This window comes from Sapajus apella, unplaced genomic scaffold, assembly GCF_009761245.1.
Source record: "Sapajus apella isolate SASKATOON/1434 unplaced genomic scaffold, GSC_monkey_1.0 scaffold44, whole genome shotgun sequence".
NCBI lineage: Eukaryota > Metazoa > Chordata > Mammalia > Primates > Cebidae > Sapajus > Sapajus apella.
This window is the reverse complement of record NW_022436984.1, coordinates 18,542,653-18,568,006: the sequence shown is the minus strand read 5'-3', so window position 1 is coordinate 18,568,006 and position 25,354 is coordinate 18,542,653.

The window sequence follows — 25,354 nt, the reverse complement described above, 5'->3', positions numbered from 1 at the left end:
CAGCTGTGTGTATGTGTTGCATGGGTGGGTTTTTTTTGTTTTTTTTGTTTTGTTTTGTTCCATTTCAATCTCCATTTACCCTTTGCAGGGTAAAGAAATAAAGGAAGAATGAAAATCTTGAGCTACTCTGACATTCATAAGGACTTATAGTTTATTAATTGGAGAATTTAGCTTAGCCCCCCTCTCTATTCATCTGAAATTAATTAAGTGTGTAGAATTACAAGGTGGGTGTATCCGAGACAGCAGGCCCGTCTCGGACTAATCAAAAGGGCACATGTTGAATGAGCACAATTTAGTTAAGGTTAATCCAGTGAAGATGATACCTCCCTGGTCTTAATTACTCTAGGTGATAGACTGTGGAATGGGAAAGTAGGAAGGAAGGGAAATTCAGTCCTACTGAATACCAGGATTTTCTAATTTAATTTAGCTCTCTGTTTTCACAGAAGCAAATAGTCTCCATTCAGAGAGAAGGACCACACTTTCTGGGTTCTTGTTTAAGGTGGGTCAAAGAAAAAAAATTATTTGCATGTGTGTTTTTAAGAAAAAGACATGGGAACCAAATATGAAGGTTTTTAAGGTGTTCGTGATAATGTGCCTTTCATTACAGACATGTCGGTTTGAGAATTTTGTCACAGCTCAGTGGATTCTTTGTGATTTCTGCTGGTGGTTGCTTACTTTGTTGAGGTTTCTTCTGAGTGCCGAGACTGGTCAATATGCTGAAATAAATCAGCATGTTTCTCTACCTACAAGACTACATTAAGGAATTGGATATATCCATATTATTTTAAAAATACCATTTAAATACCAATAAATGCAGAACTAACCACGATGAGTGAATCGCATACACATAATACTGAGTAAAAGAAGCCAGATGCAAGAATACGTACTTTATGGTTCCATTTATATAAAGCTCAAAACCAGACACGAATCCTTAGTGTTACGCTAGCCCCACTGTAGTGATGGTAGTGGTTACTCTCAGAGGAGGAGTCAATGACAAGTTTCTGAGGCACTGATAATGTCCTGTTACATAGGTGTGTTCGCCTTATGAAAACTCATTGAGCTTACCAATTTGTGAACTTAAGACATGCATTTTTCTGTATATATGTTTTATTTCAATAAAACACATACTTTACAAAATGAAAATGAATAAGGGAAAAAAAATTCTAAGAAGTAAAGGAATGGAATTGTGAGCCAGTACATTTTTAAAAGGCAGAGAGGTTGGAGCTGAGGTCTGAGGATATAATTCCCAAAGAGAGAAAATGCATGAAAACATCTGGTAAAATACTATTAGCAAGGTTTGAATGTGTTCACTTTGCCATTTGAATATCTTCCCACCCACAAACAGATTACTACTCAGTATTCATTCTTCACCAAATATAGGGACCTTTCTTGTTTCTTTCGCATACGTCGAAGTCAAAGTCTGATTAAGGTGTTTAAGAATCTTATTCTTTGTCTCTGTTTAAGGTGCAGCACTCCCTGCTCCTGAAAAACAAAAACGAAAAAGCAAATTTTCTCCATGCACATGCATTAAGAAAATCATCAGATGATTTTCTTGTTTTCAGTTTTGTGATATATTTTCTGCTCGAGAGGGGGTATCTGTTTCTGATTTATTAGCATTTGATCCCCTAGTTTCCTGCCATTGATCAAGCCTAATACTTAGCTCAGCTGATGAGTTTTATATGAAATCTGATATTTCAGGAAGATGGAGGTTGAACCCATTTTTAATATTTGTTTGCCCTTCATCTCTTTCAGCATTTGACGTGCACATGAGACGCCTAGCAAAGCCTGAAACTAAATTTATTTTTCACTACATCTCTCTGGTATCAAACTTTTAGAAGTAAAACGTGTATTTATCAATAAAACAGATGTTTGCTCAGCATCATCCACATCCTGTCTACTGTATATATATACATTTACACTCTCAGGCCAAAACATGCCTTCACCCGACTCTTGACTGGCTGTCTGCCATTCAATCTCCAGTGAAGTCTCGGTCAATAAGGTCAACTCCCTGGAAACATCTGCATTTGATCAGTTTGCACAAAACGGAGGCCTTCTTAATACTGGGCTTCCCTGAAGTCAGCTATGACAATAGTTGATTCACCGCTCCTGCCCAGGCCTCCCTCAGGAAACCTTGTTTTTATCCCCCTTGGAGACTATGCAATGCTCAGACTGACTCCTGCTCTAATGAGCCGAGGGGCATTTGCAGTCCTGCATCTCCCAAGCTGGCATTACACTGGCGGGAGAATTTCCCATGAACTGGAAAGATGTTCTGCCTAGTTATTGCTAAAGCTAGGACGACTAGCTGTCCTTTATTCATTTCGGGTCTGGGAAAGAGTAACAAATGGAATCTGATCAGAAAGTTGTCAACATGTTGTCAGTGTTTCAGCCATTCCAGACCAGGTAGGGTCAGTTCTCTGTTCCCAGGTGCACATCAGAGAAGGATTAGCATTATCCTGTATGTCTGTTCTTCTCTCTCTCTCTCTCTCAACCATATTTTCTGCATTTTATGGTCAACATGTTATTCCAACAGAAATTCTAAAGGATAACTCTAGAATCTCTTCATCTTTAAAGCAAAAAATAACTCTTAGGATAGTCAGTTAGCCCCAAGATTGTATTTTTATAGGCAGATTATACATTTTTCAACACTTCAGTAGAATGACAAATACAAAAGAAAAATTGACCAGAAGTCTAGTGTAACCTTTTCAATTAAACATCAACCCTGTGACAGCATGAAGAAAGTTTCATTAAAATATGGGCATCATTAAATTCATTCTACCGGTAGAGCATTTAGAAAATCCCCAATCACGTTGTTTACAGAATTTGCTTGCCACGTTTTTTAAATGTTTGGGGTCTGATTATCTTTCATTTGCAAAGAGGATAGAACAAGAGACTGAAAAGATTGATCAGCTCCGTTTCCACTGACAGGTTTTTGAGCTTAGTCATAGGTACGGAGCAGAAGGCAAAAGACCCACAGCGCAGACCTGGTCTCCAGGAGCTGTTGGTCTAGTTGAGGAAACAAAACATAAATATCTGAAAATATGCATGTGGAAAAGCAAGAAGTCACAGATAGCCAACAAGTGGTACAGCTACGCACATGCACATCCTTCCCCATGTGAGACATATCAACACTTGTTTTCGGTGTAAGCCAAGACTGACTCTTGGTTTAAGCCATCTTTGTATGTGGTCCACTCTCCATCTCAGTGCTGCCTGTCACTGTTGCTTCCCCATCACCCCATCCTCAGCTGTGCATTGGGGTTCAGACCAACCCGCATTATACCCCCAGCAGTGCTGGGCCGTATGGCAAGTTACTGCCCCACCCTGCATCCTAGGTCCCTCACTCACGAGTAACAGAACTGTCTCACGAAACAGACCGTCAGGAGGATGAAGTGACACAGTGTATGCAGAGTGCTTAAAGCAACGCCAGGCATGTCCACGGCGCTCGCTGCAGTCAGGGATTACCAGTGTTCGCATTTCTGCCGTTGCCCATCCCTCCCACATCAGCCAGTCCTGCTGTGGTCAGTATCTACTGATTTGATTTGGATGAAAATGAATTTGTTTTGAAACACTTCCATAAACTGTTTTGTAAATGTTCGTGGCTTTCACGTCTACTAGCTCTCTCAAACACAACCGTCTTTACCAGGAATGGAAGTCACAGAGTGATTCACATCACTGTGTTTTCCCCGAAGAGCAAAACAGACTACACACATAAAGGGACAGCTTTCCCCACCACAGCAGGATTAACTTTCAAAGGTCTTGCAATGGGTGTAGGAACCCTTCTTGGCACCAAGGCTGACATTTGGTCCCAAATGTCATTATTCTGGAAAACTCGATTTCTTGCCGTTTCACTGGCTTTATCCATGGAACTCAAATGCTTTTTCTCACCTCAGATTTTCACCTCAATCTAGTCACTCAGTCGCTTAGTCAGCCCTGCTTCTGAACTGCCTGATGGCGAAGGGTCCCCTGTGACTTTTCTTCAGGAGTCGCCCTTCTTACCCCTTGAATGTGGCGTTCTCCTGGGGCTCTTTTCTTCCCCACATCTTCTGGGGCTGCCTTTTGCTCTTCAAGATAATGTTCATCCCCTCCCCTGACTCAGCAGCTTTCTCCCCGTGGTCCAAGCTACTCCTCTTTCCTTCTCTCTTGGCCACAGGCACCTTCCTGCATCAACAGCCTCCGTAACCAATTGGCTTTCGAAGAAAGACCTAGTTGTCAGCTTTAAGGTTGTAAGCCTTGGCCATCCTGGGAGTTCTTCTTTCAAAACCAGCCTTTCCCAAGTTACTCCCTGAGGCTTCCTCCTCAAACCAGGCTCACCGTAGCCTTGACCTTGCCCTGTCTCCCTTCTCAGGTTTTCTTCATAACTGAGGAAAGGGATGCTTGTCCGGTCCTGAGTGAAGGGGTGGGGGCTTCAGGGAGTGAGGAAGGAGAGGCTGGAGCCATGATTCTTGGCCTCCCTTGGTTTATCATGTCTTCGTCCTTATACTGATCTATTAGAACAGCTCTGGAGCCTGCCGTAACCACCTCCTTCAGAATCTCTCCTGGGACACCTGCCTGCCAGCACCACCCAAAAGCACAGAACTTTCCAGGTGAGTGCGTTGAGACTCTCCTTTCTCCAGCAATGGAAACGCCTTCCCTTTTGTGCCATGTCCTTAAGGATGTTTCTTGATAAGAGCTGCACCTAATTCAGTTCTTTTTTTTTTTTTTTTTTTTAGGTGGAGTCTCACTCTGTTGCCCAGGCTAGAGTGCTGTTTTGCGATCTTGGCCCACTGCAGCCTCCACCTCCCGGGTTCAAATGATTCTCCTGTCTCAGCCTCCCAAGCAGCTGGAATTACAAGCATGTGCTACCATGCCTGGCTAATTTTTGTATTTTTAGTAGAGATGGGGTTTCACTGTGTTGGCCAGACTGGTCTCGAACTCCTGACCTCAAATAATCCTCCTTCCTCGGCCTCCCAAAGTGCTGGGATTACAGGTGTGAGCCACTGCGGCTGGCCAACAGATTTGTTTGTGTGGCTTTGATCTTAATCTTTTCCCCCAAATAATGCTTGTTCTGAGTATCTTCCCTTGCCAATCATATAGTCTTTTAGAAGTCAACTTTGTAACTTCCATCTCTGAATGTCTTCTTCGTTTTACAGCAGGTATAAGCCCATTTTGCAATTGCTCGTTCCCAGTGGGCTCTGTCCTGATTCTATTTTTAATTCAGGTAATTGGTAAATTTGGAATACCAAAACTATCGAGTTGCAATGTCGATGCTCTGTATCCATTAACTAATGACCAGACTCTAGACACGTCACTTTCCCCGAGCTCCAGTTTCCTGTTTTAGACGCCATCTCTGAAGACCAGTCAGATCTAACCATCTGTGATGCTGGTGCTTGAATTCTCAGTGACAAAGTGTCTGCCACATGCTACATACGCTGAGGCTGTGGGCCTTCAGGGGAGGTGTAACCAGTGCGAGCTGGGGTTGGAAAAGCCCTGCGATGGAGACCATGGGCCAAGCAGAATCTTGGAGATGGGTAGCATTAGACTGAAAGAGAGAGAAGAAAAGGGCAGTCTAGAGAGTGGGAGAAACATGGGCAAAGGCCTGGCAGCAGGAATTAGCCAGCCCCAATGGAAGTGGCCTCAAAGGAAAAATATTCAAGAGGAACCATAGTGGGTACAATTACCACCAGGATGGGTATGCTCATTTACTGATGTTGAACTCGGGTGTGTCTATCCTGGCAGCTCTGCTATCTGCTACTTAGCAGTTTTCCAACTTGACAATTGCTTATACGATTTCCTTTAAGGATGTATTTTTAAATCCAGACCTACCTTCATAAAAGGATGTTGAGTCTATATTCTCTGTGCCAGAGGTTGGAGGGGAAGGCTGCCACCTACCAGACCCTGAGGCTTATAAGTGCCACAGCTCTGCCACCTTTCCCCTTTGCACCCAGCCCCTGACCTCCTGTGGCAGTTTTCTGTTATGTAAGTAATGTCCCCCAACACGTAAGGGCTTAGGACAGCAATTCGTTATCTCTCATGATTCTGCAGTGTGTCAGGGTTCAATCAGGCAGTTCTGCTCCACTTAGCAGTAAATATCAGTGGGGTCAGTCCTTGACTGCATTCAGCTGCTAGGTGGGTTGGTCTGGAAGGTCAAGGCATGCTTCTCGCAATGTCTGATGCCTTGGTGCTTCTCCATGTGAGCCATCCTTCTGTTGGGCCTTCTCCCCACATGGTAGTTTTATTAGGGTGATCAGACTTCTTACTCAGCTGCTGACTTCCAAGAGAGAGGAAGCAAAAGCTGTCTTAACAAAGAACTGTGGCCAGGTGTGGTAGCTTACGCTCGTAATCCCAGCACTTTGGGAGGCCAAGGTGGGTGGATCACCTGAGGTCAGGGGTTTGAAACTAGCCTAGCCAACACAGTGAAACCCCTGTCTCTACTAAAAATACAAAAAATTAGCCAAGTACGGTGGTGTGCACCTGTAATCCCAGCTGCTTGGGCGGTTGAGGTGGGAGAATATTTTGAACCCAGGAGATGGAAGTTGCAGTGAGCCGAGATCATGCTATTGCACTCCAGCCTGGGTGATAGAGTGAGAGGTCACAAAAAAAAAAAAAAAAAAAAAGAACTGTGTTTGGGACTTCCAGAATGTCATTTTCACAGCATTCTATTGTTCAAAGCAAGTCACAAGGCCAGCCCAGTTCAAATAGACCTCTTGATGGGAGGAGAAGCACACTAGGAAGAAGAATTGATGGTAACTCTGTGTGTGTGTGTGTGTGTGTGTGTGTGTCTTGCTCTGTCACCCAGGCTGGTGTGCAGTGGTACAATCTCGGCTCACTGCAACCTCCACCTCCTGGGTTCAAGCAATTCTCCTGCCTCAGCCTGCTGAGTAGCTGGGATTACAGGTGTGTGCCACCACACCCAGCTAATTTTTGTATTTTTTGTAGAGACGAGGTTTCGCCATGTTGGCCAGGCTGATCTCGAACTTCTGGCCTCAAGTGATCCTGATGGTAACCATCTCTGAGGACTATCTACTCCATCTCCTCCCACGGCATGGTTGTTCACACAAGTTGCTAGAAGAATTCAAACAACAGCAGGCAAATAGACTTCAAAACCAACATCAATCCCATGCCAGGTGTTGGAATTTCCCATCTGTGAGCAACGGCAATAAATGCTGTGGTTCTGCTCATTTCAACTCTTCACGCTACGCCTTTGTTACTGCTCTGCTTCTTAAACATCAGTCTTTCCTCCCCCTAATTAGGCCAAAAACTCAGAGGGGCAGCGGCTACCTATTCTTCCCTCATCACTGAATATACCTTAAGTCAGGATGATAGGTTCTGAAGGAAGTTGAATTTGTATAAAAATCCATGCGTTCATATTTCTTGAGCACTAATAAAGGTGTAGAGTTTAGTTACAGCAGTGAATAATCAAAGCCCCCCACACTCATGGAGCTTACTGAGTAGTAATAATAACAATGATGATAATCATATCTACTGTGTGTTAAGCGCCTATTCGTTCTCTACCAGATATTATGCCTGTTGTTTGACACATTCTGTTCTTGATCCTCCCAACAGCTCTATTGTTGTCTCCATTTTACAGAAGAAGAAAAGGAGGCTTTAAAGAGATTATGTAATTTTCCCCCAGGCCACAGGGTTTTTAGTAGTGACAGAGACAGGATCCAGATCTAAGACTACGAGGTTCTAAAGTGGGGTCCATAATTTCTCTTCTCCAACTAGTCAGCAGAGCAGAATGCCGACGCTCAGTGTACAGTTTTCAGTTATCCCAAGAACATGATGATATTGCCAAAACAAAAATAGTCGACAAGCACATGCAATTGTACACGCATGTGTGTTCATGCACATGAGGGAGGCAGATGGTGTTGGAAAGACTAACAACTCTAATTCCATAAAGCAGTGGTTCCCGAGGTGGTCCCCGAGTCAAAACTATTTTCATAACAATACTAACACACGATTTGCCTTTTTCATTCTCATTCTCTCATGAGCGTACACTGGAATTTTCCACAGGCCATGTGATGTGTCATATCACAACACCCTGGATGCAGAAGCATATAGGAGAGTCAAGCTGGCTTCTAATAAATCAGACATGTAAAAGATTTTCAAACATTGAAGTTCGTGCCAGGCTTCTCACTAGGTTTTGCTGTTGTTTCTGACTATGTAGCTATTTTTCATAAAAGTATTGCGTTAATAATAGGTTTGATATTGTTATTTTTAGTGAAGTAATAAATGTTCAATTTTTTTCTCAGTCTTAATTGCTAATATGGAAATTATTGATAGATATAATTCCTATAAGCAAAAGCTCATTGGGGTAAGTCTCTTCCCTGAGATTTGGGGAGCATTTTCAGAGATCTAAAGGAGGTAAAATGAGATTCTTCAGGGTTGAGAGGAGAGAGCTTTCTGGAACCAAGAAAAATGCTCTGAAAGTCAGACTCAAGCTGTGTGTTCTATTCTGTCCCCAGTCCTGCAGTTCAAAAGCCCTGGCAGAAGCCTCAGGGTGAGACAGGCTGTGCCCACTGCAGATTATGGCAGGAGCCGTTTGCTAAGGAGACTGAAGCTCTCTTTTGTGCTGGAGAGCCAACGCTTTAGAAAATACTGCCCTGGTGGACAAATGTATGTCCCTGACATCTGAGAGTGTTGGGTCAGAGCTGATCTTCATATATCCAATATCTACAAACAGATTTGATTCAGAAAGGAACACAGGCAAAGCGACATCTGCTTATCATCCTGATTCTCCGGAGCAGTTAATCCTGGGCTCTGAATTGAACCAGAACTGGGAAAACAGAGGCTTGGAGGCCAGACGCCACAAATGAGGAAATGCATCAGTTTGTCATTGCTGAATGAACCCCCTGTCTTTAACTCCAGCTCCCTGCATTTGGGGTAAGTAATCTCAATGAGCAACTGGATTAGATCTAAGCCCCACATTTAATTTTTTCTAAAACTTCTATGTCACAGCTGTGAAGATGTGAACAAAACATCTACGCAAGTGACTGGGTCTACCCAGACCAGCCTCACCTGATGTGACCTTCAGTCAGAGAAGAAAGATACCTGCAGACCGGCAATTGCTTGGAACCATCTCCAGGCTAAACAATGACGTTTGCTAAAAGGCTGTTAAGTCTGCAAAGCAGCTCGTCCCTAAAGCTGGGATTCCAGGCCCTGAGACAAACTGGAATAAGGTGTGTCCAGGGAGAAAGGATTCATGGCTCATGAGGAACAAACCGTTGCTCGCCTGTAGAAAATGGGTGCCATAGTTCTCTCTGCTGTCTCCACCGCCAGCATCTCCTTTTCCTCTCTTCTTTCCCACTCGTTTCTTGTTTCCCACTCTAATTTCGAGGCTATTTTTCCTTCCTACACTCTCCCTTCCTTTTCTAGACTTGGGGCCTGGAATTCATGACACTTCTGGAGACACGAAGCACCTTCAGTTTCAGAAAATAAGAAGCATGTGACTCTCATCTTGGCCAGATTTTCTTTAATTTGATTAGGATAGTGATACCATCTTTACACAACCCTAATAATGGAGATGCGTGTATCTGAATATTTAGTGTTATGCCACCACATGTTGAATTGTTGACAATGCTTATCTCGAAGGCTTTTAAGACGACAAGGTATGCACCTCTAATGGCAGAATCCCAGGACTGAGACAGAACAGCATGAGTGACATTCAGGGTAGAGGAGATATTCCAGCCCTTCTCCAGTTACACCGAATGGGCAACCATCTAGTCCAATTATGTAAAAGGCAGCCTGCATCAACGTTCATCTGCATATGAGATGTGCTTGGAAACTAAAATGACTTCTGATGAAATTAGCTTCTATCATCAAGAGATATGGGGCCTTGAAGTTTCATATTAGTAATCTTTTTTTAAAAAAAATTTGAGCATTGCTCCAGCAAAAAGTGACCCCTTAAGCTCTTAAGGCCCCATCTGTAAGAATGAGTTGACTGGGTGACTTAGTTCCATGAACAGAGAGGTCGAGCGGCCTTCATTCATTCATGCAACAAATACTTAATAAGGGGTGGGGGGACTTTCCTGGGGAATGTGGGGAGGGGGCAGGTATTACTAGCTTTATTCATGCTTCAGATTGAGCCTCCTGGGCATTGGGACCTGCTCTGCAACCACATCCAGAGTCTATCAGAGAGGCCTCTGTGCCTCACAGTGAAAAATTAACGCCCAGAAAGCAAGAGAAGAGGAAGGGAAGGAGAAGAGCCTATAGGCTCCATAATGTCAGCTTACCACTCAAAATGGCACAGAAGCAAAGTCTTCCTTCCCTTTACCTTCTAGAATTCGGCAGAAACGAGCCCTAAGAAGCTCTTTGCATGAGCATGACTCACTTCTCTCTTGAGCAGGTCAAGTGGGAGCCCTGTGCTCTGAGGCTGCTTGGAAGGGAGTTGGAAAGGCCCTCCCAGCTCTCCTCTCAGCCTCTCTAATGCTGGCTTACTCTTCTGCTCCAAGCACTGGATCCCATAATACAAACCCTACTGGTGAAAGAATCAGATTAAGTCCTGCGCAGGCATTAACCTCAGTGGGGTAGTGGTGAGGAAGCAGCAGCTGGTAAAAAAGAAAAAGAAAGAAAGAAGAAAGAAAAGAAAAGAAAAAAAAGAAAGAGAAAGAAAAAGAAGGAAGGAAAGAAAGAAAGAAAGGAAAGAAAGAAAGGAAAGAAAGAAAGAAAAAGAAAGAAAGAAGAGAATTTGAGTGCCCGGTATTTGGAATCAGAAGACTTGGATTCAAATCTTAACACTTCTTAGTTGCATGATCTGGGACAGGTCACTTACCCCTTGGAGAGATGGGTATTTATTTCCTTCATTACTGGTGATACGAGGAGAATGATGTGAGTGTTTGGAGAGGATGTTTGTTAAATACATTTTTCTGTTATAGAACAGTTTGGTTATAGTGACAGTTATTATTAATGGATTTTATCAGATCTTTATTTGAGCGACGGCTGGCTGGGGAGAAGTTTGGCAGGAGGCCTGGGCAGGAGGATGGAGGAGGGGAAGGTGAGGCCTCCCCCATGAGAATGTGGTCCAAGGCAGGCTGGCCTGCAGGGGCTGCTGGGTCTAGAAGGCACAGGAGGCCACAGGGAAATAGAGGAGGGGTCTTAAGGGGAAAAGGAGGTATAGAAGAGAAGCGAGAAGGATCCCCAAAGCAAAGAGCTGATCTGGGAACTCACACGAGACTCTTGGGCTTGGCTTCTGTTGCTGAAACACAGACCACTGAAGATCCAGGAGAAGTGGTAAGTAGAGGCCCGGGGCCTGCCCTGTGGAGCAGCTCAGGAAGGGGGAAAGGAAGACACGGGACCCTCAGGCTTCCACTCTAGGGTGACTTGTAGAGAAAATCTTGGGGTTCTCCATTTTCTGGGTTGGGGTGAGAGTCTGTCTTGTGCCTTGCAATGGGTTGGAAAGCTCTCCAGGTATTGCTGTGGGGTGAGAGGAGCAGTGGGCAGGTGGCTGGTGTTCAGCCTTAGACATTGGTAACCGGTTTTTTGCCCACTCACTGGGAACCTAGAGGCCAGGATAAGGTGTGCTATAGGACCCCCATATTTAGCTTAATCACAGCTGATTGAGAAAGCACTTCTAATAGAGACCAGTCTTTTGATTCTAAAACTCGGGCATCCCAGCTTATCTAGGCTTCTGAGGCATTCACGGTTTTACCCAGGGAAGCAGATCCAGTTGCATGGGGAGGAGGGAGACTCCTGAAACTCACTGCAAATTAACTTTAGCCTGAGTCGTACAGGCCCCAACTATGCTATTGCAGCCTTGAGGGTTGATCAGGTCTCCCCAGACATGAACCACCACAGTAAACGCTCTCAGAGTTCACTCATGCTCCCTGGCCGCCAGGTTCTTACCACATTGTAAACTATACATTTGCAAATCTCACAGCTAATCCACAGCACAGCCTGCGTGCAATCTAATATGGGTCTGAGAGCCTGGAGGCACCCTCGTGGCACAAGCAGACCCTGTCTTAAGTCTCACACTGAAAAGTACAACCCGTTAGCCAGACTGCAAAATATGTAACTTGAAGTCCCCTTGCCATGAGAACCATGTCTCTGGAATTTCCTGGCTTCGGGAGGGTGGCGTTCAATTTCTAACCTTTGCTTTATGTTGGTGGAAGCCTGTGCATTTTCTTCCTGGGGTCATTTCTTATTCGGTAGGGAGGTGAGGGGGCAGGGAGAAAGGAATGAAAGAATCTCCCTAGAAAAACGAGGAGACGGAGGCTGCCAGGAGTGCACCGTGGAGCCCTATCCGGGCCTCGAACGGTGAGCTAGTGAACCAAGCAATGCAGATAGAAGCCACGAAGTGCTCCTCCTGCCCCTCCCCTCCACGATGCCAGGGTTTCCCCACAGGCCGGTGATTGTGGCAGAGAGAGAACAGCTGTCATATCAGGACAAGAAGGTCAGGCTTGGGGTCAGAAAACCTCCCTGCTAGCCCTGGTGTTGCCATTTGCTCTCTGATGGACCTTGGGCAAATCACTTACTGAGTTTCAGCTTCCTCCTTGGTAAAGGGGCTAATGGACCCTCACAGTGAATTGTGAGGATTGAATGATTTAAAGGAGAAATAGAGGACATCCAGAAGTCAGTCAAGAGAATTATTTGCAATATCTAGATGCAGGAATTCTTCCTCTGCAATTGTGTACAGAAATAAATAAAATCATCTCTTGAGCAGCCACTGTGCACGGGATACCTTCCTTGGTTATGAGGGTGACACCAAGGGGAACAAGCAAGGCCACTGTGAATGCACCGCTGAGTGCTGAGGACAGGCCACCAGTGCACTCAGAAGACGACTGACACAAGAAGGCATTTTTCGCTAACAGTAAATACATGTTAAAAAGAGCTCAGAGAGAAGAATGAGCATTAAATAATGCATTATAGATTTTTTCGACAGAGAAAAGAGACCTTGAAAATGCTTCATCTTGCTCTTTGGCCTTCTGGGAATATTTCTTGTGCCCCAAAAGTCTAGCAAATGTTCCCAAATTGGAATAGTCACAGGATGCATAATCTAACTCCCTGCCAAAATGAGTAAATGCTTCCAGATTAAATTGACGTCAGGGAAAGCTAGCATCTTCAGCCTGACAGCTTTGTCTTTCCTGCTCCAAGTCCATAGGTCCTGTCACCATGCAAGCAGGGGACAGTTGCCTAGGGACGCACAGGTCCTAGAATTTCATCATTTTGTGTGTGTTTCATTTTTTAAAAAACATTATCAAATGTCATCATGTGATTCAATTTTTTTGGCTCCTCTGAGGGCCTTTCTTGTTGATAGCTGAGGCCTTCCGATGGAGACCAAAGTCACATGTCCCGGCACCCTCACAGCTCTGGGATTGAAGCTGCAGTCATCAGGACAGATTTGAGTAATGACTTAGGGATCACAGATGAGAGGACATGCAAGTTTTACTGCTGCTGCCGGGGAAACTTCTCCAGGCATTTTCCTCGGTGAGTATTCCATGACAATGGCTACATCTTGCAGGGTCACTTCCAACCGGAGCAATTGCGGAAGGTCACACCAAGACGAGAGGTTTTGAAGCTGCAGTAAAAGTGAGGGCAGCCGGGCACGGTGGCTCACGTCTGCAATCCCAGCACTTTGGGAGGCCAAGACGGATCACTTGAGGTCAGGAGTTTGAGACCAGCCTGGCCAACATGGTGAAGCCCTGTCTGCTAAAAATACAAAAATGAGCTGGGTGTGGTGGCGTGCACCTGTAATTCCAGGAGGCTGAGGCACGAGAATCACTTGATCCTAGGAGGCGGAGGTTGCAGTGAGCTGAGATCGCGCCACTGCACTCCAGCCTGGGTGACAGAGGGAGACACAGTCTCAAAAAAAACACAAAAGTTGGGGGGTGCAGTGTGCCCATGAGCTGGGAGTGGCATTTCTGTTGAGAGCTAGGTTTTAGATATTAAAGCAAAAAACAGGAATAAATGCAAAGAGTGCCAGACGGAGTCAAAGGACCGTAGGGAATACAGCAGTATGTTTACAGTGGCTAGCACCGTGAAAATGATAGGATGGGTGATTTCTGTGTTTTTTCTTTATATTTTTTTGCAGTGAAAATTGATCATTAGAAAAATATCCAGTAACTATTCATTTAAAAATAAAACAAAAATATAGATTTTTTAAAAATCTAGGCCAGGGAGTTTACTTCTGTGTGGTCCTGAGCAGGTTACTTAACGCTTTTTAACTTTTGTTTTTTTCATAAGTGGAAAAACAACAGTAATACCGCTAACGTCAAAGGGTTCTTATAAGGATTAAATAAAGTAAAGCCAGTAAAGCTCTGAAAGGAACACCTGGTGCTTGGTAAATCTCAATCAGTGTTAGTTATTATTATTTCCATATATTATCATCATGATGTCCAATTAGTTCTTGAAATTAAAAATAATGGAATGAGGATATATTCACTGTTCTTGCACTGCTATAAAGAAATACCTGAGACTGGGTAATTTATAAAGAAAAGATTTAATTGGCTCATGGTTCTGCAGGCTGTACAGGAAGCATAGCAGCTTCTTCCTCTGGGGAGGCCTCAGGAAGCTTCCAATCATGGCAAAAGTCGAAGGGGGAGCGAGGCTGCTACATGGTGAATGCAGCAGCAAGAGAGAGTGAGGGTGGACGTGCTGTGCACTTTTCAACAACAAGATCTCATGAGAACTCACTCACTACCATGAGAACAACACCAAGAGGTTGGTGCCAAACCATCTGAACCATCGTGAGGAAGCCGCCCCATGATCCAATCACCTGCCGCCAGGCTCCACCTCCAACGCTGGGGATTACACTTGAACATGAGATTTGGGTTCGGACAGAGATCCAAACCATTTCAGAGGCGTTGGTGTCCTCCTTCCTGGATGGCAAAAGGAGAGTAATGTGATTAGGCTCAGGTAGAACAAAGAAGAATCCAGTTCTCCTTAGCAGGAATAACAAGGCCTATTGTTCCCAAACAGGCAGAGCCAAAGCGTGCTAGGTGGGAAATAGTCCTCCCACCGCGTGAGAGTATGCTGGGCTGCCTTTCCATTTTAAGAAGTCGCCTTGGCTAGGTGTCTTCAGTTCTTCTGGTAAGTAAAATAGCCAGTCTTTCTTTTTAGGAAGGAAACTGAACTGGAATTGGAGACTCTGCATTCACCCTGATAAGAGCAGAGCACAATCCACCCCTTTGGAGTATGTGTGACAAGCAAAAGAAAGCCTTGTGAGCATCTGACCCAAGTTCTGCAAGGCACAAGGTGCTAAGGGGCAACATCTCCTCTTTTTTGTTGGGAAGGGGAGCCACTGAAGGGAGAACAGAAGCACCTGACTCCGGAAATTTAAGCAGACGGCGCCAGAGATCCCTGATTACCTCCCAATATCCATCTCTTTTCTTGCTTTAGTAACAGATCCCTGAGTTGTAGTTGGGCATGTGGGTTCCTGGAATAAAGGTGACACTTCCCAGCTCCCTTGTCTGTCAGTGTTCCCATGTGACTAGCCTTTGGCAAGTTGGATGTGGGCAGAAGTAATATGTGCAACTTCTGGGTCACGTCCCTAGAAGGGGGAGCATGGTCTCCTCTTCTCCCTTCATCTTCCTTACCCCTGCTAGACTGTAGACATGTTGACAGGTGAGCTGGAATGGCTCCTAGATCACAAAAAGGGAGCAGTGTGCTGAGGAATGCAGAGCTGCAAGACAGGAGTCAGGGTTCACACACTGCCAAGACGTCTGATAGCCACAGACTGTTCATGCTCAGACTGTTAAGAGAGAAACACTCCTACCTTATTTAAGCCATTCTTATTTTGGTCTTTATTACTGGAGCCAGACCTGTATTCTACTTAATATGGACAATGAGATGACCAAAAGACAAGAAACTGGATGTGGAGCAGAGAAGTTGGGAGAGTGAGAATGTTCACGTGGGACCCTCCTTGCAAAAGTCTAAGGCTGGAAGGACCATTGGTTCAGAACAAGGAAGAGACTGAGGCATTTGGAGATTCAGCCATTGTCCTTCCCATTCTCTGTACTACTCACTGAAAGCCGCCCAACCTTAGGGAAGTGCTGTATAGACCTGGGCCTTTTTGGTCTGGTGGGATTTTATAGGGAACTAGTCTTTTCTGCACTATTGTTGAAGCCGTAGTCCTCAAAACGTGGAGGAAGACTGGTGTCGGCACTAAAACTGTCTGTAACCATGAGATAAGTATACAAATTCAGAGTCAGCATTTAACAACTTCTATGATAATTTGACATTGTTGTAACATCTGAGCACATGGTTATTGTTTTATTAATTTACTTTTACTGTATGTGACAAAAATGTTATTCTGCAGTGGACTGGAGATACAAAATACTGGTTCTTTGTCACAGATAGTTTGAGGAGGAGACAGGGGTAAAAATGCATTGGGAAGGTACTCCAGTATAAAGATTTCTTGATGATTCCCATAGATATTGATGTATGACAGCTGAAAGGGAAAAATAAGAGGCCCTGCATCCACTGCCATTTGCGAGCTCAGGACTATGCCATCACCAGCGGGCAGAAAGTGAAGCAGAAGTCATCACTAGACATCCTCAGTGAGCCAAATACACTGACCCTCACACAGAAACAAAATGAGCATGTGTCAAAGATTTTGTTTAACACATTAAATTAAAGAGCTAGTAAGATGTGAAAACGGATTCAAAGAAGGATGTAAAGAACAGGTGTGCGTGTATATTTTTTTTAATTATTTTTTTATTTTTCCATAGGTTATTGAGATATAGGTAGTGTTTGGCTACATGAATGAGTTCTTTAATGGTGATTTGCGAGATTTTGATGCACTCATCACCCAAGCAGTACACACTGCACCCTATTTGTAGTCTTTTGTCTTTTGCCCCCTCCCACATTTCCCGCCAAGTCCCCAAAGTCCATTGTATCATTTCTATGCCTTTGTGTCCTCCTAGCTTAGCTCCCACATATCAGTGAGAATATACAATGTTTTGTTTTGCATTCCTGAGTTACTTCACTTAGAATAATAGTCTCCAATCTCAGCCAGGTCACTGCCAATGCCATTAATGCATGCTTTTTTATGGCTGAGTAGTATTCCATCATATGTATATACCATAGTTTCTTTATCCATTCATTGATTGGTGGGCATTCGGATTGGTTTCATGATTTTGCTGCTGTAAACTTGCATGTACACGTATCTTTTTCATATAATGACTTCTTTTCCTCTGGGTAGACACCCAGTAGTGGGATTACCGGATCAAATGGTAGTTCTACTTTTACTTCTTTAAGAAATCACCACACTGTTTTCCATAGTGGCTGTACTAGTTTGCATTCCCACTAGCAGTGTAGAAGTGTTACCTGGTCACTGCAGCCACACCAACATCTACTGTTTTTTGATTTTTTTGATTATGGCCATTCTTGCAGGAGTAAGGTAGTGTCACATTGTGGTTTTGATTTTCATTTTCCTTTCTCTGACCATTAGGGATGTTGAGCATTTCTTCATATGTTTGTTGGCCATCTGTATATCTTCTTTTGAGAATTGTCTATTCATGTCCTCAGCCTATTTTTTGATAGGATTGTTTGGTTTTTTTCTTCCTGATTTGTTTGAGTTCATTGTAGATTCTGGATATTAGTCCTTTGCCAGATGTATAGATTGTGAGGATTTTCTTCTACTCTGTGGGTTGCCTGTTTACTCTGCTGCTTTTGTTTTGGTTTGGGGTTTGGTTTTTGCCATACAAAAGCTCTTTAGTTTAATTAAGTCCCAACTATTTATCTTTGTTTTTATTGCATTTACTTTTGAGTTCTTGGTCATAAAATCTTTGCCTAAGCCAATGTCTGGAAGAGTTTTTCCAATGTTATTTTCTGGAATTTTTATAGTTTCCAGCCTTAGATTTAAGTCCTTAATCCATCTTGAGTTGATTATTTGATAAGGTGAGAGATGAGGATCCAGTTTCACTCTCCTACATGTGGCTAGCCAGTTACCCCAGCACCATTTATTGAAAAGGGTGTCATTTCACCACTTTATGTTTTTGTTTGCTTAACGGTTGGCTGTAAGTATTTGAGTTTATTTCTGGGTTCTCTATTTTGTTCCATTGGTCTATGTGCCTATTTTTATACCAGTACCATGCTGTTTTGGTGACTATGGCCTTATAGTATAGTTTGAAATCAGGTAGTGTGATGCCTCCAGATTTGCTCTTTTGCTTAGTCTTGCTTTGGTTATTCAGGCTCTTTTTATTTTTTGTTCCATGTGAATTTTAGAATTGTTTTTTCTAACTCTTTGAAGAATGATGGTGGCATTTTGATGGGAATTAGACTGAATTCGTAGATTGCTTTGGCGGTATGGTCATTTTCACAATATTATTTCTACCCATCTATGAACATGGAATGTGTTTTCATCTGTTTGCATCATCTATGATTTATTACAGCAGTGTTTTATAGTTTTCCTTGTAGAGGTCTTTCGACTCCTTGGTTAGGTATATTCCTAAGTATTTATTTATTTATTTACTTTTTGGCAGCTATTGTAAAAGGGATTGAGTTCTTGATTTGATTCTCCACTTGGTCACTGTTGGTATATAGAGAGATACTGATGTGTGTACATTAATCTTGTATCTGGAAACTTTGCTGAATTGTTTTATCAGTTCTAGGAACTTTCTGGAGAAGACTTTAGGATTTTCAAGGTAAATGATCATATCATCAGCAAACAGTTTGACTTCCTTGTTACCGATTTGGATGCCCTTCATTTCCTTCTCTTGACTGATTCTCTGGCTGGGACTTCCAGTACTATGTTGAAGAGGAGTGGTGAGAGTGGGCATCCTTGTCTTGTTCCAATTCTCAGAGGGAATGCTTTCAACTTTTCCCCATTCAGTATTATGTTAGCTGTGAGTTTGTTATAGATGGCTTTTATTACATTGAGTTATGTCCTTTGTATGCCGATTTTGCTGAGAGTTTTAATCATGCAGGGATGCTGGATTTTGTCAAATGCATTTCCTGCATCTACTGAGATGATGATGTGATTTTTTATTTTAATTCTGTTTATGTGGTATATCACATTTATTGACTTGCATATGTTAAACCATCCCTGCATCCTTAGTATGAAACCCACTTGATTATAGTGGATTATCTTTTTAATATGTTTTTGGATTCAGTTAGCTAGTATTTTGTTAAGGATTTTAGCATCTATATTCATCAGGGATATCAGTTTGTAACTACAAACTTTTTTGTAGTTTTGTTCTTTCCTGGTTTTGGTTTTGTTCTTTCCTGGTTTTGGTATTAGGGTGATGCTGGCTTCATAAAAGGAATTAGGGAAGGTTCCCTCTTTATCTTATGGAATAGTGTCAATAGGATTGGTATTAATTCTTCTTTGAATGTCTGGTAGAATTCTGCTGTGAATACATCTGGTCTGGACTTTTTTTTGTTGGTAATTTTTAAATTACCATTTCAATCTCGCTGCTTGTTATTGGTCTGTTCAGGGTATCTAATTCTTCCTGATTTAGGAGGGCTATATTTTTCCAGGAATTTATCCATCTCCTCTAGGTTTTCTAGTCTATGTGTGTAAAGGTGTTCACAGTAGCCTTGAATGATCTTTTGTCTTTCGGTGGTGTCAGTTGTAATATCTCTCCTGTTTCATTTCTTATTGATGTTATTTGGATTTTCTCTCTTCTTTTCTTGTTTGTAATCTTGCATATCGTCTATCAATTTTATTTATCTTTTCAAAGAACTAGCTTTTTGTTTCATTTATCTTTTGTATTTTTTTCGTGATGACTTTTTCAACTCATCAAATTGTTTCAATTTCGTTTAGTTCTGCTCTGATCTTGGTTATTTCCTTTCTTCTGCTGGGTTTGGGTTTGGTTTGTTCTTGTTTCTCTACTTCCTTGAGGTGTGACATTAGAATGTCAGTTTGTGCTCTTTTGGTCTTTTTGATGCATGTGCTATGAATTTTCCTCTTAGCATTGCCTGTGTTGTATCCCAGAGGTTTTGTTAGGTTTTGTCACTATTGTCATTCAGTGTGAATAATTTTTAAATTTCCACCTTGATTTCATTATTGACCCAATGATCATCTAGAAGCAGGTTATTTAATTTCCACGTATTGGGATGGCTTCAAAAGTTCCTTTTGGAGTTGGTTTTCAGTTTTATTCCACTGTGATCAGAGAGAGTGCTTGATATAATTCCAATATGGTCTATCTTGGAGAAAGTTCCATTTGCTGTTAAATAGAATGTGTATTCTGCAGTCGTTGGATGGAAGGTTCTGTATATACCTGTTAAGTCCATTTGCTCCAAGGTAAGTTTAAATCTATTGTTTCTTTGTTGACTTTCTATCTTGATGACCTGTGTAGTATTATCAGTGGAGTATTGACATTTCCCACTATTATTGTGTTGCTGTCTATCTCATTTCTTAGGTCTATTAGTAATTGTTTTATAAATTTGGGACCTCCAGTGTTAGGTGCATATATGTTTAGGATTATGGTATTTTCCTGTTGGACAAGGGCTTTTACCATTATATAATGTTTCTCTTTGTCTGTTTTTTTGTTTTTTTATGTTTTGTTTTTTGTGAGATGGAGTCTTGCTCTGTGGCCCAGGCTGGAGTGCAATGGCATAATCTCAGCTCATCGTAACCTGTGCCTTTCAGGTTCAAGTGATTCTTCTGCCTCAGCCTCCCAAGCAGCTGGGATTACAGGTGCATGCCACCACACCCAGCTAATTTTTTAATTTTTTGTAGAGACAGCATCTCACCATGTTGGCCAAGCTGGTCTCAAACTCCTGACCTCAAGTGATCCACCTGCTTCAGCCTCCCAAAGCCTCTTTGTCTTTTTTAACTGCTATTGCTTTGAAGTTTGTTTTGTCTGATATAAGAATAACTACTTCTGCTCGCTTCTGGTATCCATTTGCATGAAATGCCTTTTTCCAGCCCTTTACTTTAAGTTTATGTGAATCCTTATGTGTTAGGTGAGTCTCTTGAAGGCAGCAGATAGTTAGTTGGTAAATTATTCATTCTGCAGTTCTGCATCTTTTAAGTGGAGCATTTAGGTCGTTTACATTCAATGTTATTATTGAGATATAAGGTTACCACTCCATTCATCATGCCGTTTGTTGCCTGTGTACCTTGAGGTTTTGTTTTGTTTTGTGTTTTGGCTTTTTAAACTATATTTTTGTTTTATAGGTGCTGAGATTTTGCTTTAAAGAGGTTCTTTTTTAATGTGTTTCCAGGATTTGTTTCAAGATTTAGAGCTCCTTTTAGCAGTTCTTATAGTGGTGGCTTGGTAGGGATAAATTCTCTCAGCATTTATTTGTCTGAAAAAGACTATATCTTTCCTTCAGATATGATGCTTAGTTTTTCTGAATACAAAATTCTTGGTTATTGTTTTGAGGAGGCCGAAGATAGGGCCCAATCCCTTCTAGCTTGCAGGGTTTCTGCTGAGAAATCTGTTGTTAATCCGACAGGTTTTCCTTTATAAGTTACCTGATGCTTTTGTCTCACAACTCTTGAGATTCTTTCCTTCATCTTAACTTTAGATAACCTGATGAAAATGTACTTAGGTGATAATCTTTTTGTGATGAATTTCCCAGGTGTTCTTTGTGTTTCTTGCATTTGGATGTCTAGGTCTCTGGCAAGACCAGGGAAGTTTTCCTTGGTTACTCCCCTAAATATGTTTTCCAAACTTTTAGATTTCTCTTCGCCCTCAGGAATACCAATTATTCTTAGGTTTGGTTGTTTAACATAATCCCAGACTTCTTGGAAGCTTTGTTCATATTTTATTATTCTTTTTTCTTTGTTGCATTGGGTTATTCTGAAGACCTTGTCTTCAAGCTCTGAATTTCTTTCTTCTACTTGTTCAATTCTATTGCTGAGATTTTCCAGAGCATTTTGCGTTTCTGTAAGTGTGTCCAGTGTTCCCTGAAGCTTTGATTGTTTTTAATTATGCTATCTATTTCCTTGAATATTTCTCTCTTCGCTTTTTGTATTGTTTTTTGGATTTCCTTGCATTGGGCTTTGCCTTTCTCTGGTGCCTCCCTGATTAGCTTAATAACTCACCTTTTGAAGTCTTTTCAGGATTTCTTCTTGATTCGGATTCATTGTTGGTGAGCTAGTTTGATCTTTTGGGGGAGTTGAAGAGCCTTGTTTTGTCATATTACCAGAGTTTGTTTTCTGGTTCCTTCTCATTTGGGTAGGCTCTGCCAAAGGGTAGGTCTAGGGGTAAAGGCTATTGTTCAGATTCTTTGGTCCCATGGGGTGCTCCCTTGATGTAGTTCTCTCCCCTTTTACCTATGGGTGTGGCTTCCTGAGAGCTGAGCTGTAGTGTGTTATCTCTTTTCTGGGTCTAGGCACTGAGCAAGGCTACCAGGCTTTGTGCTGGTACTGGGGGTTGTCTGCTCACAGAGTGCTGTGATGTGAACCGTCTATGGGTCTCTCAGCCAAGGATACCGGCACCTGTTCCAGTGGAGGTGTCAGGGAGTTGCAATGGACTCTGTGAGGGTTCTTAGCTTTGGTGGCTTAATGCTCTATTTTTGTGCCGGTTGGCTTCCTGCTGGGAGGTGGTACTTTCCAGAGAGCATCAGCTGTGGTAGTATGGAGAGGAACGGGTGGCGGGTGGGGCCTTAGAACTCCCAAGAGTATATGCCCTTTGTCTTTAGCTACCAGGGTGGGTAGGAAAGGATCATGAGATAGGGGCAGGGCTAGGCGTGTCTGAGCTGACTCTCCTTGGCTGTGTCTTGCTGTGGCTGCCATAGGGGATGGGGGTGAGGTTCCCAGGTCAACAGAGTTGTGTACCTTAGGAGAATTATGGCTGCCTCTGCTGAGCCATGCAGGTTGTTGGGGAAGTGGGAGAAAGCCAGCAGTCACAGGCCTTATCCAGCTCCCACACAATCCAAAGGGTTGGTCTCACTCCCACTGTGCCACCCCTAACAGCACCAAGTCTGTTTTCAGGCAGTGGGCGAGCAGTGCTAAGAACTTGCCCCAGGCTACCTGCCTCCCAGCTACGACAGAAAAGGGCTTCAGTTCTTCTCTCACCTGTAGAGCCAGTTTGCTGGATTCATGCCCTCCCCCAAGTTCTGGCCAGCAGGCTTCTTGACTAGTTCAAATTGTTACAAAGTCACCTGGAGATTTCCTTTTCCCTGTGGTGTTTTCCCTGCACCTCTGGCTGGCCTCCCAAAGGATCCCTGTGATGCTGGTCAGGAAATGGCCTGCTTGGGTACCCAGCGAGCTCCCAGGGCCTTTCTGGCTGCTTCCTCTACCTTGCATTTCACTTGGCTCTCTAAATTGACTCAGCTCTAGGTAATCTTTCGCAAACGAGACCTTCAGTTTTCCTAGTTGGGGTGTGTGTTCAGGGGCAGAGGCTCTCCCTTCAATTCCGCAGTTTGGGCACGCATAGTCTTCGGGTGTCTCCTAGGTTCTGCAGGAGTCCACTCCCTTCAGAGGCTCTGTGGGTTCTCCCAGGTTTCCTGATTTATTCCTGCAGTCGTTCTGGAGCTAGAACTCACTATGTGAGCCTCTGCATGCTGCTCTGTGCATCCGAGTTGAAGCTGCACTCTAGTCCTGCCTCCCGTCCGCATGATGGTTTCTTTGGTCTCCGGCTGTTCTTTATCAAACTTCCCTAAGATGTCTGATGATAAACTGAAGATAGGCAGAGGGGTCGTCACACCATAGTATATATTCATAGAAGTTTCCAGGGTAGTATTTTTTTGACAGGTTTTGGTCTTATCAAAATGATCAGCATACAGATGATCATTTGTCTTCGTCTCAGTTTGCCTCCTTTGGCGCTTCTCTGCTTCCCACATCTCCTGTGGCTGCACCAACCCTGCAGTGCCATGCACCGCAGATCAAGTTTAAAAAACCATGAAATGCCTATGATGTACTACCTACATTATAGGGAAGTCAGGTGAAGATCATTAATCCGATGGCAATAAATTCTTAAATAGAGAAATTGCTTGCAAATCTGATATCAGCAACAGTGCATGTGTTCAGCGGGCTTTATGGGTAAATCTCTATTTCTGAGAACTATTTTATGTCCCAGCACTTCCTGAAACAATATCAGAATAGGTGACTTTAAAAGATAGCAATGTCAACTTTCAAGCAGATTCGTGCAAGAAGAGGAAGCTGCGTTTTATGTTTAATTTTTATTTGGTGCTCTCTCAATAGTGTGAATAGTGTGAAAACATTCTGATGAAAATGGATAACCTAAGTCAATACTGCAGAGATTTTTGCCATTGCTATTTAGCCTACACTGTGACACTTTGCACATGAATGTGTGGCACTGGGCGGTCATTCTCATGTTGCACTTGTAGGTATATTTTATTTATTTCGATGGATTGTGATCTCATTGAAAGAAATAAATGTTTTCTGTTTCTTTTTAATCCCCCTGTTAGTACCTGACACAAGGTCCTTCATCTACTTTGTGTGCTATTAATTTTGGATGCTCTTCGTTGGGAGGGATGCTCTCAAAACAAAATGCAAGGCCAAGGTGCAGTGGCTACGCCTGTAATCTCGGCACTTCGTGAGGCCGAGGCTGGCAGATCACTGAGGTCAGGAGTTCCAGACCAGCCTGGGCAACATGGCAAAACTCCGTCTCTACTAAAAATACAAAAATTAGCCAGGCATGGTGGCGCACGCCTGTAGTCCCAGCTACTCAGGAGGCTGTGGCACGAGAACCCGGGAGGTGGAGGTTGCAGTGAGCCAAGATTATGCCACTGTACTCTGACCTGGGTGGCAGAGCAAGATTCTATCTCAGAAAAAGCCAAACAAACAAACAAACAAAAAAACAAATGCAAAGGCAAAAGCATTGAATTACATGGGCATTTAGGAGCTTGTTTGGCAAGAAGTGGAGCGGCAGGGCAGGCACAGGAGTGGGCTCTGCAGAGACTTGGGACAACCTTACAGACCCGGGCTCTTGCCATGTCCCTGCTCCATCATCCTCAGTGTGTGCATTTTTTAGTCACCATGCTCCACATCCAAGTGCAGGAATTGCCTTTTCCCTTGCTGTTCTTTTGAAGAGGGCAGTCTTTCCCAGAAGCCTCAAGCCTACTTCCCCTCAGGTGCCATCGAGCAGGACTGGGCACATGCCCAAGCCCAGACTTCCGCATGGAACCTTCACAATGAGAGGCAGGCACTATTCACCAGGAAGCAATGGAGGGGGTGATACTGGAGAGGCCACCAAGAGTCTGCTCCTTTTTCTGTATGCAGAGGATATCTCTAATTTGACTGATAACAGTGGAGAAAACAAATTTCAGAACTAGTGGGGTGGGCGGGAGTGGGGGATAGGCTGGGAATTATGGATACTGAGTGCTTTGTTTGAAGAAAATCCCCCAGCCCCTCCAAGCCTGTAAACTTATATGTAAAGTCATGACAGAAAGTAGCAGAGTATTGGCCGGGCACGGTGGCTCACGCCTGTAATCCCAGCACTTTGGGAGCCGAGGCAGAAGGATCACCTGAGGTTAGGAGTTCGAGAACAGCCTGGCCAACCTGGCAAAACCCTGTCTCTAC